The following is an 18,261-nucleotide window of genomic DNA, read 5'->3' as shown; positions in this document are numbered from 1 at the left end:
ACGTCCAGTCACTGTAAGGTCACTGAACCATCTGACAATATTGTGAGCAGAAATGAGCGGATGTTCCTCAGACCAGGAAGGCTGACAAATAATAAAACTGAATTTATATTTTCTATAAAGGTTTGGGAAACAAATTACTTGCAAAAAAGGGAATGACATACATACAAAGAATAGAATTGAGTGTGTGTGTGCATGCGTGCGTGCGAGACCAGGGTCCCCACGTGTCTTGGCTAACCTGAAAATTGATAAGACTACTTTTCCAGTCATGGAACACACCTGGAAAAGGACAAAATTGATCAAATGTCCTGGAAATATTATTGAGGTCATGGAGGATTGTAAAATTAGGTTATGAATTTGTATTTTTACCTGCTAACACTGCATAAATTTTATCTGAGATGACATATTTTTATCCTTACTGTTATCCACTGAGATGTGACGTCAGTGTGTTTGGGCAATATGTTCAGTCCCTCAGTCCATTTAGAGACTGTCGAGACTTCCACTGACAGTTAACCCTGAATAACATGACCTAATATGCTTTTAAATTTTGTTGTGCATTATCTAATGATGTGTGTCTAACTTGACTGGAGGGTGTGCTCCAATTATTGGGGCATCACATTGCTCGGCCTCCCTGGGAAAGTCTACTCTAGGGTGCTGGAAAGGAGGCTCTGACCGATTGTCGAACCTCGGATCTAGAAGCATGTCTCTGAATGTTCTCATTCATCCAGGTCATAGTTATCCAAAGGAATTGAATCAAATGCAACTGGACTTGGTTATATATCCGTGAATATATATTCGTGTATATTGTATATTCGTATATATCCATGAAATATATTCACGGATATATAACCAAGTCCAGATGCACTTGATTCAATTCCTTTGGATAACTCGGATCTAGAAGGAACAATGCGGATTCCGTCCTGGCCATGGAACAACGAACCAACTCTTTACCCTTGTGGAAGTGCTGAGGGAGGCATGGGAGTTTGACCAGCCAGTCTATGTGTGTTTTGTAGACTTGGAGAGGGCTTATGACAGTGTACCCCGGGATTACTGCGGGAGTATGGGGTACTGGGGCAGTTGCTACAAGCCTTCCAGTCCTTGTATAACCAAAGTGAGAGCTTTGTCCGCATTCTTGGCACAAAATCAAACACGTTTTCAGTGGGTGTTGGACTCTGCCAAGGTTGTCTCTTGTCTTCGATTCGGTTTGTGATATTCACGGGCAGGATCTCAAGGCGCAGGTAGGGTGAGGAGTGTGTCTGTTTTGGGAACCTCAGAATTGCATCTCTGCTCTTCACAGATGATGTGGTTTTGTTGGCTTCATCAGAACATGACCTTCAGCGCACACTGGGATGGTTTGCGGCTGAGTGTAAAAGCCTTAGAGATAGGGTGAGGAACTCGGACATCCGGAGGGAGCTCGGAGTAGAGCCGCTGCTCCTTCGCGTCGAAAGGAGCCAGTTGAGGTGGTTCGGGCATCTGATTAAGATGCCTCCTGGGCGCCTTCCTTTGGAGGTTTTCCAGGCACGCCCAACTGGGAGGAAACCCCGGGGTAGACCCAGAACTTGCTGGAGGGGCTACATGTCCAATCTTGCCTGGGAACGCCTTGGGATCCCCAGGAGGAGCTGTAGGGCGTTGCTGGGGAGAGGGACGTCTGGAGTGCCCCTACTTAGCTTGCTGCATTATCTAATGACGCGTGTCTACCTTTTAGGTTGTGCTGAAACATATTTCATGATTTCTTTTGTGCAACAACATGCACGCACACATGCACTTACTTAAACAACCACAGACAAATGCACAGTAACACACAGACAGAAACACGAGTACACAGAAACACGTTTTTATTTGTGTGCCTCTTCTTTTGCATTGGAATCGTGTACCTCTTGAGTTCTTAGTCTAAGGTACACAGTGTAAATTTGAAACTGACCTCTGCAGGTGTAACCTTTCACTTGCAAATCTACTATTTCAAAATGAAAAGCCAGTGCTAACGTCAGTGGCATAGAGCAATGTCTCATTTCAGATGAAAGTTAACTGAAAATGAATTCGTAAGTCCTGCAGTGAGCGGCCACTTGGACTTGCAGTTAAGAGGATATACCTTTTTTGGGGGGTTTCAAAGATAAGTATTCAAATTGAAAATGGGGGTCCAAATACTTCAGCGAGGATAAAGATAGAAATCAGGGAAAAATATGTAAAATGACAGGGAAATCTCTCTAGACGAACCTTTCCTTCACTCCGTCCTCGTCCTCTGTCAGATCCTGTTCAGCCCTCTGTCACTTTGTTGAATTAGGATAATTAACTCTCCTGACACAATATGCAAAGTAATCAAATCTCGGCTTCAGCTATATGTGAATTACTTTGAAAGTCTGATTCAGTGTGCTCTGTTGACCTCTATCTCTCTCTCTCTCTCTCTCTCTCTCTCTCTCTCTCTCTCTCTCTCTCGTTTTGCCTCTCACTTTTTGCGTCTTTCTGTATCTCTTGCTCTCACTCCTACTCTCTCTCTCCCTTTCTTCCTCTCTCCCCATCCATTTTTATGCCCCCAGGGGTTGGCACTGGTCCATGGTTTTAATGAGATGGGCTATGGGGATGATGAACTTATCTAAATCACCTCAAACTGTCTGATTGACGCTGCCAGAAGGAAACAGATATCCACTAGTAAAACCCCCGGCATCCACCAACCCCCCAAATTTATCAACTGCAAGACATGAGCTCAGTGAGACCATATGCAGGGGGAAGGAAATACATGTACATGCAGTGTACCTAGTTATGCACGCGCACACACACACACCGCATACACAAATACACACACACAGGCACACCAAAATATGAGCATACATAAACATGTATGTACACACACACACACACACACACACCAAAAATATACACACGCACGCACACACATGCATGCACACACACACACACCAAAAGATGTGTGTGTATATTTTTGCACACACAATGAACACACAACTACACAGAGCAAAAACTTGAACTTGAACTTCTCGCTGTCACCTCACAGCGAGAAGGTCCTGGTTCGCACCCCGGGGTTGTCCAACCTTAAGGGTCATCCCAGGCTGTCCTCTGTGTGGAGTTTGCATGTTCTCCCCGTGTCTGCGGTGGGTTTTCTCCCGGTGCTCCGGTTTCCCCCACCATCAAAAAGACATGCATGTTAGGGTTAATTCTCCTGTCTGTGCCCCTGACCGAGGCATGGCGAGACGAACTGGAGTTGGTCCCCGGGCGCTGCACAGCGGCCGCCCTCTGCTCCTGGCTACACAGCTAGGATGGGTTAAATGCAGAGCGTCATTTCCCTACAGGGATCAATAAAGTATCTCAAAGTCAAATCAAAATAAAAAAAATCACATGCATACTCACACAGATCCAAGTTTGCTAGATATATTCTACATGTGTGAGCATGAGACTGTGATGGTTTTACCAACATAAAGTGTTTGGACTCAAGAATAGAAACATTTAAAAGAACCAACCTGAATTAATAAATTAGTAAGGCTTAGGGAACTCTGTAAACATGCAGGTGTCTATGCATGCATGCATGCGTGTATGTGTGTGTGTGTCTTTATGCATGCTCAATAATCTAGGTGGCGTGGCAGTCTATTCTAAATGCTAACAGATTAAAGACCAAACTTTTAAGTTAGTAACCATGATCTGATTAGCAATGATAAGCTAAACTAGCAGATGCTAGATTGGTTTTAGAAAGTTTCTGAAATGACAGATTAATTTCGGGGACCAATAACAGCAAACTACTGTAAATTACCGCTATAACATAATACAACAACGTGATATTGTAACGTGCATGGATTAGTAGACACGCTGGCCGCTGGCTCGCGGGTCTGACCCTTTAGTCTAGTGGTTAGCGATGTCTCCTGCGGTGCGGGCGATACGGGTTTGCTTCCCGGCCGCAGCAGTTCCTGTGGTTGCGTTGTCCCCCGAATTCGCTACAATATATTCAATTAAACAAAATATTTTTTGACAGCTCTACAGTTCAGCATAATTGTGGCCTGTACCTTTTGGGTTGTCTGCATGGGATATGGACAACAACAATCAATGACTAAAGATGTCTATGAAGTCATTGTGAAGAAACTAAAGGGAGAGTTCAATGTTCCTGTCAATGCACGTACAAGAGTGCAACAAAGTGCTCTGGTGAGGCTGTGGAGAAATAGGAATCTCTACTCTCTGAGCGAGGATGGAGAGACCTTGCTATGTGCCGGGAAGCCAGTAGCTATGAAGTCTGCAGTTGGTGGCATTGTAAAAAAAGGTCTGGATGACACAAAGGGATCAGGTACGAGGAAGCTGAATAAGCGACTAAATGAGCAACACTCTGGCATTAGTGAAAGAAAGGTTCAAAAAACACTGGACTGCTCCAGACGCTACCAACTCCACAAGGCTAGATTTGGAAATAAACCCATTCCGAGGCCCATCGGGGCCAAAGAAGTACAGGATCGGCATCAGATTGACCTCCTTGATATGGGAAAGTGGAAGATCAAGCATGGCCATTTCACATATCGATACATCCTCACTGTGATTGATGTCTTTAGTCGATACACATGGCTTAAACCATTAAAAAGTAAAGACAGCTCAGAGATTGCAAGAGATCTTTATGATATCTACACTGAACATGGCCCACCTCAAGTTTTGCAGCATGATCAAGGCAGAGAGTTTAAAGAAGCTGTGCGAAGGCTGATGGAATCAATGCAAGTGAGAATAATTGAGAGTTCACCGTACCATCCCCAAAGCCAAGGAAAGGTAGAGAGGACCCACAGAGTGCTGGGGAAAAAGATCATGTATGACCTTGTGAATTGTCAGAGGAAAGGAGTTAACTGGGTTAAACATTTGCTGTCATATTCCCGAGTGCTAAATGAAGACCCAAAGGAAGTTTTAAGTTGGATGTCTCCATTTCAAGTATACTATGGGAGAAAAAGTAACACGGTGATGCATCCCCTGGCAGGTTCTCCATCCAGTGTCTTTGGTGAACAATCCATGAATGATCCACAAAGTAATTTACCCTCCCTGAAACAGCGGCTCAGATTTGAGGAAAAACGAAGAAGACAAAGACAAATGGCAAAGAAAGCCACTGAGCATTGCAGTAAACGGATGATTCGGCATGCATCTAAACAAAATCCTCCATCTGTTTATCATGTCAGTGAAGCTGTTTTGGTGAGAGTGAAAGATGGTGCCCATCGAGTTTCAAAACGGTATCGCGTGTTGCCTGGTAGGATCATGAAACGTAACATAAAGCTTTCAAAATACAAAGTTCAGTTCAAGATTCCTGGTGATGCTAAAGTGCAAGAAAAATGGTTCTTTGTTTCTGATGTGACCAGTACAACACGGCAACGAGAAAAAAGCGCTCCAAATCTTCGAAGTCAGTTCTAACTTTGCATCCACTTTTGATGACATACACACATGAAGACAGACTGAGGGACTGTAACTCCTTAGATGTGAGTGTACGGTTTGACCCAGCACCCGATGGAAATTGCCAGTTTAGTGCCATAGCTGATGAGGTTGCTTCATTAGGAATATTCAGATCAGCAGCAACCCTAAGGGATGAAATAGTTCAAGATCTCAGGTCTAATCCATTTACCGTAAATGGAACACCTTTGTCTCACTATGTTGATGGAAATGACTTGGATGTATACTTGGATAGCATGTCACAATTTGGGACCTACGGAGACCACATCACACTACAAAGGGCAGCTGAGATTTTCAATGTCCAATTTCTCATTATCTCCACACTGGGAACTGATGCCTCTTCTATTATATCTCAGTCTAACACATACTCAGAAAGCTTGCCATTGCTGGTCCTTGGACATATTGCAGAGGAGCATGGAGCACGTTATCTCAGTCTGGAGTGGTCAGTGTCTTCATTCATTGAGAATATTGTGGAAGCTGAGAGGGAAAGGACATGTCAAAGATATGAGAATGGATCAAACCAAGAAGATGATGAACCAGATGTTCTCCATGATGATGCCCTGAATGAATGCCATGATGCTACGTTTGTTGAAAACCATCACCATTTCACGGATGAACCAGATGACTGTGCTCTGGATGAACACCATCATGATCCCCTGGATATACCCCATGATGATGCCCTTCTATATGATGATGGAAATTGTGACATGCCCAACCTGCCGACAGAATTGCTGGCATATGTTATTCAGTTGACACTACATGCTGACATGTCAATGCACGGTGTATTCAACAGGGTTTCTAAACTTTTGCAAGACCTTGCATCACGATTTCTCCCTCAAATCTACATCAGGGAATCTTTAGCTGAAAGCCTTCAGTTGGAACATGACAGTGACAGTGTCATTAGTATTATGAAGCTATATAAATCAGCTGGACGTGGGAGTGGTCTCTCAGCGAGATTAAAGGAGCTATTTGGAAAAAATAGCAAGTGGATGAGGGCCTGGGTCTTGTTGAGGCACACAAGCTGTGGACATTTCAAAATCAAGGACATTTTTTGGAAAACATAGTATGGGAAGGAAGGAAGGAAGGAGAGATATGATGTAAATAGTGAATGAATAAAGGAAAGAATGATAGGAGGAACTTCCAAATGTGACAGATCACATTTAACCTTGAACAGTATGTGTCTGTTGTACCTAGTTCAATAATTTTCTGACTGTTTATCTTTAATCTTACTAAGTGATGGTTGTTTTAAGAGAAGTTTATGTTGGAGGAAAAGGTATTTCTACTGTTGCTACTAGAGAAGATGTTTTTTTTCAAGTCGTAAGTAAATTTCACGTATATTGGAAATATTGCAAATCTTTTTGTTAATCGGCAAGTGTGGCTAGCCTTCTTTTTATTTTAATAACATGATTAGAAATATCTCATTTTGATTTGAAAGATTGTTTAGGCTGTTTTTAGTCAGTTTATACTATTGTTAACCACTATAGAAAAGGACATCTATGTTGCATTAACACAAATGGAACTGGAATAAAGTTTTTTCTATTCCATATTTGTTTCTGTCTTTTGCCTGCTTTCTATCACGTATATATGCATAACATAATGCAGATGTGTGTATGTCTCCTGACATTTCAGTGCACTGATAATGTTTGTGTCTGTAACACGCATGTAGTGCAGTTTTTGTCTCTGAACATTCAAACACATTCTTTATGATTATAATAAACAGTTATATTTGAATATGTTTTGATTAATGAAACATCTTACTAGAAAAATTAATTCTTAGTTGAGTCATGCCAGAATGCTTAAAATCAATGTTGTTCTGACGTTATGTTTTTTTCAAATCAAGACATAAATTTTGGTGGTTTATTACATAATGCACCAAATTATTACATTTTCTTCATAAAAAAGTGTAACATCCGCATTTTGTAATAACCGTTGCAATATGTAACAACTTATTACAAAATGCGGCAAACTTTATTACATATTGCGTTCAAGGATTTTATTACAAAATGCGGCAAGTTATTACGAAATGTGGCGTTATTACATAATGATGTGAAAATTTATTACATTATTACATAATGCGGCGTTATTACATAATGCGGCGCTACAGGCCTGTTCGGGGGGGGGGGACTGGGGCGAATAGCGTGATCCTCCCATGCGCTATGTCCCCCTGGTGAAACTCCTCACTGTCAGGTGAAAAGAAGCGGCTGGCGAACTCCACATGTATCGGAGGAGACGGTAGTGGAGCAGAGACTGGGACGGCTCGGAAGAGTGGGGTAACTGGCCAAGTACAACTGGGGAGAACAAAGGGGGAAAAAAATCCCAAAAAAAAATCCAGGTCAGAAAATCAAAGAAAGTTGAATCAGTTCATGTAGACACTGTGTTCATTGAGAGAAACGTTTCATCACTCATCTAAGTGACCTCTTCAGTCTCAACTGAATGCAGGTGTCCCCACCCTTATAAACAATACAGTTGCATGACGACCGAAACCAACGATCGGGTTCATGATCAAATGTGGGTGTGACCATTAACTAGAGTTACAATGGCCATGTGTACTAATCACAGAGGATTGGGGAATGTCTGCAATCTCAGCATTGTAAGATGGTGACAGATGTACTCTTAAGCCCTCCCCCCTCGGTTCAGGGATGGTCATTCCCTCTTCACATAGATGGCTTCTTTGACTCTCCGTTCAAACCAGTGTCCCTCCCTATCAAGGACGTGGCTGTCTGTATGCATTTGTATATTCAGGATGTTGCTTGCAGGGAGCACTCTGCTGCCTTGGTTGTTCTGCATGGGGGACAATCATCCTAACAGGGTTTACGACGCCAACTGCATGCTTCTGAGGTCACCTCCCGGCCAATGAAATGACATTCCAGCGGCTCCCACAGCAACCAAGTGCGGCAGGATGCCATTCCGGGACACAGCCTGGGAGCATTGTTTTACTTCAACCGGGCAACACCGCACTATGTCCGAAAAGTTAAGAAGTGCCATTGATGGCTGCCGACCAGGCTGTTCTCTGTATATTTATGTCTGCCCCTGTCTTCTATAGAGCACTAGAGTACGTTTCTGGTGTTTGGATGGTATTTTATTGCTCCTTTGGGGGTGGGTCAGCCAAACTGGGCGCGAGTGTGTTTGTGCATGGGGTATGTCTGTGCGTTCTCGTCGGTGTAATTGGCATAACTGAGCATTATTTAGCACTTAGTAAAGAGGGCCGAACTGTGTGAATACCGTTTTATTTATACGTAAGCGCATTTTTCATGTGTCTTACGCTTTGAACAATTATGGAAACTTGGCGGTTTTTGGGGTGGCACTGAGAAATTGGGGAGAAAAGCTTTTGAAAGCTGAGTTTCCGTCAATTGAGTGGAAACTGAATTGGCTGGAAATGTATGGTCAGGATTTGTGGGGTTCAATGTAAGAATTAAGTGAGGAAAGCTTAGCAATGGATTCTGCAGCAGAGGCAAAGAAACGCCTCACAACACTCATGTACACGCACACACACACACACACACACACTCACACACACTGCACAAGAGAAGTCAGTTTCACTGGCTGCCAGATAAGCTAAAGTAATAACATTGCCATCTCAGCTAATTTTAGCTCTGTATTGAATGTGCCGCCACTGGTATTCATGGCAACATATCTGGTTGAATTGAGTTTAGCTGTATTTTCCATCCCTCCCTTTTTCATTCAATCCCTCCTGCTTTTGCTCTTCTCGCTCATCTTTTTCTTTCTCTCTTCTCTGTTTTCTTTTTTTAAGGCTTCACACGGTTTACCCATATCTTCTTCCTCTTTCGCCATCTCTTTTTCTCCCTCTCTCTCTGCTCTTTTTCCAGCCACCTCTCTGTTTAAAAGCCCTCTCGTCTGGTTTTGTTATGTGGGGCGACAGCTTACACCGGACAATTTTATTTTGTTAGATACCAATAAGATCACTTCATCACAGCTTTTTATTGTTTTTTTGTTTTTTTTTAGAATACCACTGAATCACCTTTTGGAAGATCAACAGTTGATGGTCTTGTCCAGACCCGGCTCTAGACAACAGGGGGCCCCAAGCCAGATTTTTTTTACTTTTCCTGGAGCTGAGAGCTATGTAATAAAACTACAGAAAGTTGAATCAGTTCATCTGGACACCGACCAGTTTCATATGCCAATTGCCGTGAGCATTAACTAGAGTTTCAATGGCCATGTGTACTATTCACAGAGGACTGGGGAATAGTTGCAATCACAGCATTGTAAGATGGTGACAGATGTACTCTTAGCCCCCCCCCCCCCCCCCCGGTTCAGGGATGGTCGTTCCCTCTTCACATAGGTGGCCTATTTGACTCTTCAAACTAGTGTTCCTCTCTATCAAGGATGTGCACATCCTCATCCTTGAAAGAGTGGCCACTGGCCTGTAGATGGGTGTAGACCAAGGGTGGGCAATCTTAACCAGAAAGGGCCAGTGTGGGTAAAGTTTTTGTTCCAACCAAGCAGTTACACACCTGATCCCACTAATCAACTAGTAAAATCTTTGCTGAGGAACTTGATTAGTAGACACAGGTTTGTAATTGCTTGGTTGGGACAAAAACCTTCACTCACACTGGCCCTTTCTGGATAAGACTGCCTACCCCTGGTGTAGACTGTGGAGTCCTGGCCTGACGTGTTAGCTCTTCTCCATTGTGCCATCCTCTTGGCCAGCGTCTGTTTAGTTTCCCCATTGTACAAGTCACTGCAATCCTCCTGGCACTTAACAGCGTACTCTCTTCGATTGGCTGGTGCACTGTTAGGGCGTCCTCCTGGCTTTGACAAATGCCCAGTTAGGGTAACCACACGTAACCAGGGCCTGTTTAATATGGGACTTCTCCCCTTCCCCGGCCGCTGTGTCAGTGGGGACGTTGTCAGCTCGGTGGTGCAGCGTCCTGATGACTCCTAGTTTGTGCTAGTTTGCAGGAGTCATCAGGACGCTGTATAAAGTGGGCATAATCCTTGCATAACATTAATACACAAAACACACATTTTTAGTAAACATGTCTTCATTCAGTAGATGTTCATTAAGAATTATGCCCTCAGACCTTTAATAAGAGATCTCAACAACATCCTCAAGGAAAAAGTCGTTCTAAACTAGCAATAAAAAATGGCGGTGATACAACTACTGATGACAGGCATGTTGGCAGAAAAACAATACAACCCAGCCAACACTCAACAGCAGTCATGCAATTCACAATAATCTAAAATGACAACAAAGCTAAATCAACACATAGAAAAATTAATACTGTTGATGTGAGGTGTCAATGAGTAGGGGGAGAAAGTAACACTTTTCAGATAAACGTCATTTTAAAAGAAAATGTTACAGAGAGAAACTAATTTTTGTTGTGATCAACAACTCACATGTGTGTTCTATCAATGCCAGGTGCTGTTTTGTACAAATGTGGCTTGAGTTCAGTAGGATTTGACTTTGACTTGGGAAATTCGGGACAAAAGTAACGCATGGGTGGGTCAAAAGTAACAAAACGGATTATTCTTTTTTATTAAAAATGTCCGACAATGTCCTTGTTAATATTGTGTAATTGCAAACATATTATGTCCTTTATCTCAATAAAAATTTATTAAATTTCATTTTTAGAACATAGGGCCTAACAATCAATGATGTGTTAACAGTTAACAGTGTTAACAGTATTTGCTATATTACTAACAAATTCTTTTTTTAGTCATTGTCACACGTGATATACACGTTTTAATAAATACTGCAACACACACAGTGACCACATTAGCAGTGAGGTGGAAGAAACACTCATTGTCTCTGTGACTCCTGACAGTAGGGGTGGGAATCTTTCGGAGTCTCACGATTCAATTTCGATTCTTGGGGTCACGATTTGATTCAAAATCAATTTTCAATTCAAAAGGATTCTCGATTCAAAATTGATTCTAGATTTGGTACATAAAGGTGCTAATTTCAGGATCTACTCCAGTCCACTGTGTGCTAAGAAAGGCGGTGCGGCAAATTATGGCATGAAAGCAGACTAAAGTGTGATTAAGATTCTCTGCTATCGCCGGTTCGAATCCCTGTGTTACCTACGGCTTGGTTGGGTGTCCCTACAGACACAATTGGCCGTGTCTGCGGGTGGGAAGCCAGATGTGGGTATGTGTGCTGTTCGCTGTACTAGTGCCTCCTCTGACTGGTCAGGGTGCCTGTTTGGGGGAGGGGGAACTGGGGGGAATTGCGTGATCCTCCCACGCGCTACGTCCCCCTGGCGAAACGCCTCACTGTCAGGTGAAAAGAAGCGGCTGGCGACTCCACATGTATCAGAGGAAGCATGTGGTAGTCTGCAGCCCTCCCTGGATCGGCAGAGGGGGTGGAGCAGTGACCGGGACGGCTTGGAAGAGTGGGGTAATTGGCCAGATACAGTTGGGGAGAAAAAGGGGGAAGGAAAAAAAAAAGACAGGATACAGGTGATTTTTTTTTGGGTACAGGCACATAAGGGTTTTGTTAAAGCGTGTAGGAACCACATGTACTGACAATGACCGGTTAAAAATGTCTGTAAAATCATTCAATAGCTGACTAGAGCAGGTCTTAAGGACATCAGATGGGATATCATCTTGGCTGGCAGGTTTGCAAGCTTTGACACATTTAAAAACCTTACTTCCGTCAGCCTTTGTCACTTGATGTATTACCTCGTTGAGTGAGTGCCCAACAAGGTGCTGCGTATTGTCTGGTGGTCCCAAGTTACACTCAAACAGCCATAGAACCTGTTCAGGTCATCCGGGAGTGAAGCCGATGGTGTTGGTAAAACCGCCTGGCTTGGGTTGGTAGTCCATCATCGCTTGCAGTCCCTGCCACATGCGCCTGGAATCCCTGCCTTTGTAATGCTGTTCTAATTTTTCCTGGTATTATTTTTTGGCTGACTTGATGGCTTTCCTTGGCATGTACCTGGCTTTCTTGTAGTGGTCCTTATCCCTGGCTTTAAAAGCAGCAGTCCTTTCTTTTAATCTCAGCCAAATGTCACTATTAATCCAGGTCACAGAAAGTTGAATCAGTTCATCTGGACACATTTATTAATTTATTTATTAATCCAGGGTTCAGATTCAGATAGGAGTGGATGGTACGACTGGGAATACAGGTGTCCTCACAGAATTCAACATGGTCCATAACTGTATTGGGGTATTTGTTCAGGTTCAAATGGTCCCTAAAAACCAACCAATCTGTTGAATCAAAACAACCCTGAAGTTTGGGCTCATTTCCCACTAATCAGCATTGCACTGTCCTCAAGGTGGGTTTCTGGCCCTTAACTTTCTGCTTGTAAACCAGTAGCAAGAGCACAGATGAATGGCCTGATTTCCCAAAATGAGGCCATGGAATAGACCTGTGGGCTCCCTTTGATAGTGCAGTAGATGTGATCCAAGATCTTGTCACCCGTGGTTGGGCAGCTGACATGCTGGAAGTATTTATGTAGCACCGATTTGAGGCTGCAGTGATTGAAGTTCCTCGCCATAATGGAAATAGCCTGTGGATGCTGATTCTCATAGCCACTGTTTGTACCATAGAGATGTTCCAGAGCTCTTGTAACGTTGGCTTGTGGAAGAATGTAAACAGCAGTTAACAGGATGGAGGGGAATTCCCTTGGTAGAAAAAATGGTTGACACTTGATTGTAAGACGTTCAACACTGGCGAACAGGACTGGGAGATTACTTCCACATTGGTGCACCATGAGTTGTTAACCAGAAAACAAACTTCCCCACCTTTTACCTTGCTGGTTGTTTCACAAAAGCGGTCCAGTCGGTGCATGGAGAAGCCGTCAGGCTGTACGGCCCCGTCTGGGATGTTCGAGGTAAGCCAGGTCTCAATAAAACAGTGTATTAGCTGCTGTATTGGCAGTGGAGTTCATCGAGCTAGTTGCCAACAAATTGTACATTGGCTAGCAAAATGCTAGGAATGAAAGGTCAAGTTGGGCGACAGCGTAGCCTAGCCAGGACCCTGCTTCATCTTCTGCACCTCCGCCTATATTGTGCCGGTTGCTGGTGCTCCAAGATATTGTAGGATTGCAAACCATGTCTTTTGGTATCTCTGGAGATGCAGACAAGTCTGGAACATTTAGTCTTACGTCCAGTAAGGTATGACAGTCATAAATGATTGTTCTAAACGTAGTATGTGCGAGAAAGCTAACAATTAATGCAAAAACAAATACAAGGGAGAGCTCGTAACATGTTGCCATCAGCCAGTGCCTTCTTGCTTACTAAGCACTAACCTGTAACTGTACGACTGCAATGAAAGGGTACCACTTTACAATAAGACTACCCTTATAAAGGGATTATGAATGGTTTATAATTAGTTTATCAATTAGGTTGTGACAACTTTATAAATTATTAATAAGTTGTCATAATACATTAGATTAAAAGGGCAACAATGACCTGTTGCTTGCCAAATAGTGAGCCAACATTTATCTGTACTGTTAAGCCTCAGATCTCATTGGTTCGCAGAGCCCTACGCAATTGCATATTCAGTGTATAGGGTGGGCCCCTTATGGTCTTACCTGCTGATTTACTGTGGTTTTGTTTTGACCTACCTACTCTTTCTGAGTTTGTGCATCTAATTGCGTGGTCATGCAAAAAGCCACATGCAAAAACACAGGCATGCATCGAGGAAGCTATTTTTATTTTGCTGGATGCAGAACTTAAACATTACTGAGAAAAGACCATGTTTCTCTCTCTCTACTTTGCCATTCTGTTTTTTTCTCTCTAACTCCCTCCATTGCTCCTATTCTGTTGTGTTTAGTTCTAAGAAACTGCATTCTGGTTGGAGCTTTTGGCATCACTCTGCAAGACACATCCGAATCAACCTAATAACATACAATTAAAGCCACGACTGAATTTCCATTTCTCCTTGTCCTTGCTTTAATATGACTCAAAAGCTGCACTGCTGCACCACCAATAAGAGCAATCCATCATTTACTGTATGACTAATTCAGGATAGTATAACAGATCATCTTGTTGTTGGTCAACATTTCCGCTGTGAGAAAGAATGCAGAAAAGCACATTTCCATGTTCTCAGGCTTCAGGCCAAGCCTACCATGTTGAGATTGACCATATCAGTTTTGAATAGCCTGGGTCCAGCAACAAAAAAGAGTTTGGCTATCCACACAAGCACGCATCACTACACTGGCACGGGAACAAGCCAACGGAGGCTCATTTCCACGAAATGCATGCAAGTTGATGGCTACTTCAGAGCTGTGGTTGTACCACAGGGATAGTCCCAAACACCACCTGCCTCCCATTTCCGTGCAACATATATCGACAGTTTTGTCTAGTCATTCAATTCCAACGGTTATCCATACAAACTGATTTGTCCTCATGGATGAAACAGAATTATGTGTTATGGTTTTGCGTTTGGCTTTTGTTTCTCAGTGTAAAGGGAGAGAGAGAGAGAGAGATTTGGAAGATGAAAGACTTGGAGAGGTTTCAGGGGATAAAATGCAGATGGACTAGAACAGATCTTAAACATTCTGCTGACCCTGTCAAAGCCATAGGTACTTACACCGGTTTATTGAGATTTTATTTTAAAAATGTTGTTTTACGTCATGGTAGTTTAGCAGTTGGCATTTATTTTTTCCTCACAGCTAGAGGGTGCTGGGTTTGATTCCCACCCTCCTGTGTAGAATTATTTTTTTCCACAGGTTTGCAGATTTCCTGTAGGATTTCACTTTGCTGTGAATTTGAATTGGTGCCAGCGATTACTACAGTGCTCATTCTCACTTAAACACTTTTACTATTGAGCCCTTTTTCTACTTGCACTTGACAGCTTCATGTGCCTGTTTTCTGTCTTGTGTCAGGGTTGATGTACTTTCTATTTTGTTCTCTATTCATTGTCTTTATGATCTGAAACATACTTAGACTAAATGCACTCGACATGACATGCATTCTTGGATATGAAGTGATCACTATGAAGCAAATGTACTACTACTACTACCACCACTACCATTCTACCATTACTGCGACTTCTTATAGTACTGCTAAGATATGATTACTATGTAGCAAACACACAACTACTACTATTTCTTCTTATAGTACTATAAGTAATATAATACTACTGTGATATGATTATTATGTAGCAAATGTTCTACTACTACAACTTCATATAGTACTACTGTGATATGATTTCTATGTTACGTTCTATTATATGTCAGCATTTGAGATTGACTGACTCACTGACTGAATTTGAGATTGTCTGTCTGTGTGACAGACTGGCCAACTTGACTGACCCACTGAATTAGCAGAGTTTGCAAATGTGTTTGCCTGTGTTGAGGTCTATTTTGGGACTGGTGGAAGCCCCGCGTCACTCTGAACCCTGCACTGTGATGCCTGTTGCTGACCAGCGGCTGCAGGCCTGTCGTACGGCGCTGAAGGAGCCCGTGAAACCAGAGCCTCGCCCTCTGCCTCCGGCCCTGCTGTGTCCTCCCAGCTATTTTTACCCCCAAAATCCATACCACGGCCTACAGTAATGAAGCTCTGGCCCTCTGTGCATGCGTATGTGTAAAGCCGAAAAAGTCATGTGTGCTACAGAGTCTTGAGTAAGCAGGAATGCCTGTGACATAGCAGAGCAGGGGAAATTCAGTCCCCTAACATACAGACATTGTGTTGATAAATGATTAGTCTCTCTCTCTCTCTCACACACACATGCACACATTTTGTAACTGCCAAAATTACTGTGTTGGCAGAAAATGTTTGGAAAAATCACAAAAAAGAGCTTGGCCATGACATTCCTGAATCATGAACTGTTTTAATGATGGGAGATGTAATACAGAAACTATGGTGCTGGAGAGGGACTTGGACCTGTTAAAATATTCTCTTGGCAGCCATTAAGACAGCTATGACCAGAAAGAGGTATTGGAGCGAGGCTCCCACACAAAGCCAATGGATCAGTACTGTTCAAGAAATATACGCTATAGAAATACTTTCTTAAATACTAAACACACAAGATACACAATATGGTGAAAAACGGGAGAAATGCGCTGACTTTGCTTCTCGACAAAAATAAATAGACGTATAGGGGTTGCAGAGCATGCGAGTTCTCGAGCAGTTACATCAATTCAGTTTCTACATTAACATTGAGTACTCGTTTATCACGTGATGCTAGATCTTATCCGCTCTCAGTTTCCAGTCAGAGCACTTGGTAAGCAAGAGGAAGGATGGTGACAGCAGAAAAGGGTAAATCAATTGCCAATTTACAAAAAAAAAACAAAAAACCAGCCGCTATATCTAAAGACAATAAGAAAGAACACTTAGTGAAAAAACCCACTTTGTTGACTGAACTTTCTGTCTTGGGCTGTTGTAGAATGTTGGTAACAGTAACATTAAAACATTGTCAGTATCATCCATGCTTCACCATTGCGTAAGGTTAGACCAAGTGTTTTTTTCACATCTCATCATTAATTTTATGCTTGATTCTATGTGCTAGCCAAGTCACCTCCCTTACGACCCGACCCCCCCCGACTTCTCGAGAACTCGAGTTTTTCAGGCAAGGAGTACTTGAGTTGTAAAATTATGCACTTGTGCAGCCGGTAACACAACCATCTTCTCATCGAAAAAGATCACCCCTGATGTTTCTCTGTGAACTTCTTACTGTCCACATTTCTTTGTTTTTGCAATTACAAAAGACAGAGAAATGTGACGGAAAAAAAGAAACCAAACATACAGATGGTAAAGGAAAAGCAAAATTCATCCATTGTCAAGTCCCGCCCTTCTCCCGTGCTCCTTGGTTACTGTTGCTAGGTGAGACAAACAATAGCCTCAGAGAGCCTATTTCCATTGAAAACCTTGTGATAAAAACACAATTAACTTTTATATCTATCTAATAAATACATTTCTTTAAAATAACTTTGTAATAAGAGACATCTCGGGTACAGTGCACTGACTGAGTGTTTTACCAATTTTTTTTTCAGAAAACTGGCGAAAGACCTTGGATAAATTTTCTGGTGTCTAACTGTCATTGCCGGCCTCTGGGGTGCTACCGCAAATGCTAACTGTCTTCCCTGCACAGACTTACCTCTCCAATCTATCTGTGTCCACTTTTGAATCCAAGGGGTCTCAAATACCTTCTAAATGTCATGAACAGGGCCCTCAATATGCAATGGAGAGTGTTACATACATGATAAAACATTCAGGGACACATCTGCACACGCTAAATATATAGACAGACCAACTTGATCTCACAGAAATACCTGAAATGACTACGACTTTCCATCGGCATTGTTTCCGTGGTGCCGGCACGTAATTTAAACACATTACATGCCGGCACTAAGTAACATTGTGTTGAGAGGTCGTGGTCTTTTCACATATTTCTGCGAGATCAGGTTGAGACAGACTGAAGGACATGTATATGTCGTATCGACGGACATTAGCAACGGCTGCTATGTGCACAAGCCCTCTGGTTGGTGGGTCAGCAGACCAGTCAAAAAGGCCAACAAAGGGTCATTGTGATCTCATCACTAAAATTGTGTATAGTTTATATTTCAGTTATTTATATCAGCTAGATGCTTCAATTTGCCGTTAGTAAGCTCACTCACATAATCCTGACATACACCTGCCTGTCTGTAATGGATTTGTCAGAAAATGTTTTTGTGCATGCAGGTCTGTTATCGGAGACAAGTCCGATTAAAGAGATTCAGTACTGAGAGGTTTTTTCTGTGGCGTTTGGATCTGATGTGCTGATCTCTCAGATCATAAATGCTGCTACAGCGCTCAACTCCTCTCCCAAAGTCCCCGAGGCTCCAAGTTCACATCCCAAATCCCTCTCTTCTCTCTCTTGCTGCTCATCCACCACTTCTACATTATCACATCTCTCTCTCTCTCTCTCTCTCTCTCTCTCTCTCTCTCTCTCTCTCTCTCTCTCTC

At 42.7% G+C, this 18,261-nt stretch overlaps 1 protein-coding gene across 1 annotated transcript in view; it reads left to right on the top strand.

Moving 5' to 3' along the window:
• The window catches only part of snta1 (syntrophin, alpha 1), a 104,257-nt gene that overhangs the window by 71,020 nt on the left and 14,976 nt on the right, over positions 1 to 18,261 (top strand). The gene's annotated exons all lie outside the window — the stretch shown is intronic.

This window comes from Lampris incognitus, chromosome 2, assembly GCF_029633865.1.
Source record: "Lampris incognitus isolate fLamInc1 chromosome 2, fLamInc1.hap2, whole genome shotgun sequence".
NCBI lineage: Eukaryota > Metazoa > Chordata > Actinopteri > Lampriformes > Lampridae > Lampris > Lampris incognitus.
The sequence above is the reverse complement of the archived record's forward strand: the minus strand, read 5'-3'. Positions and strand labels throughout refer to the sequence as shown.